The 1,100-nt window shown below is 31.9% G+C and overlaps 1 protein-coding gene across 1 annotated transcript in view; it reads left to right on the forward strand.

Annotated features, from left to right (window-relative positions):
* Positions 1 to 1,100, forward strand: part of LOC104524820 (signal transducing adapter molecule 1) — a gene marked incomplete at its 3' end in the record, with an annotated part of 12,227 nt that overhangs the window by 4,838 nt on the left and 6,289 nt on the right. The gene's annotated exons all lie outside the window — the stretch shown is intronic.

Genomic DNA, 1,100 nt, shown 5'->3' on the forward strand with positions numbered 1-1,100 from the left:
TACTGTGCTGCCTCTGAAATTTTGGTTGTAGAATCATTGGAGCAGAACTGCAGCCTGATATTAGTATAGCATGGCCTGGAGAGATGCCTAATGAATAGAATTCTGTTGTTGGTGCATGCCTTCCCTCCGATTTCTGCATAGTGCTTCTCATAATTTACACACTATATTCTATGATGAATTAATTTGAAGCAAAAATACGGATTGCGGTTTGTCTAGAATAGGGTTTCTTAGTCTGTGTGACTAAACATTGATAAGCCTAGATTTTTTTTTGTGTGTGTGTAGAAGTAATCAAAAGATTTTTTTTAAATATTTGAATATGTCAAAACATTACCACTCAAATATTGATCATTTCTGTTAAATATATGAGCAAATAGATTTTTTAAGGTGTTTTTATGAAGTACTGAGGGGTTTCTTGGTTTTTTGTTTGTTTGGTTTTTTTCCTTTTCAAAATTGTACTTGCCACATGTGGAAGATTGTTTGGTTTGTGGCTTTCTTGTTACTTTATTACTTTTTAATATGACTTTGGCTTCCTTAATAAAAAAATCTTAGGCTAATGACACTATTCCTGAACTGCTAAGCTCTTGGTCCTGCATCCTATTTTATAAATACTGTCTTAACAATGAATAGACATCAACTTTTTTGTGCTTGCCCTCATACCACATTGATAGTCCTATTAATGATAAAAAACCCCATTCATTTCTGAAAATTTTAACGTGTTCTTTCTCAATTAAAGTGAACATATGAGGGGTCTTGGGTAATTAATAGATAACAGACTGCTTGCCTTATGGCCTTCATTTGTAATAATTGATTATATGAAAGTATACAGTGAGTGATATGTAGTCTTGCTATGTGACAGCATTTTCTGTAATTAGTACTACTAAATATGAAGTAGATATTTCTTTAAAATGTAGACATTTCCAAATATAGTATAGCCAAGCAGTGGTGTAACTGCTAAGTAACATGTAAGTTTCATGTTAGTCCTTGGATATCAGTTCAATATAAAAATTAATTTTGCTTCCAAAAAAACAAGAACTTACTATAAATAGTCCAGAAATGCATGAAACCTCTTAGTTTAAGTTTACCTTCTCTTTTCCTCTTTC

Source organism: Antrostomus carolinensis, unplaced genomic scaffold (assembly GCF_000700745.2).
Source record: "Antrostomus carolinensis isolate BGI_N321 unplaced genomic scaffold, ASM70074v2 scaffold36625, whole genome shotgun sequence".
Lineage (NCBI taxonomy): Eukaryota > Metazoa > Chordata > Aves > Caprimulgiformes > Caprimulgidae > Antrostomus > Antrostomus carolinensis.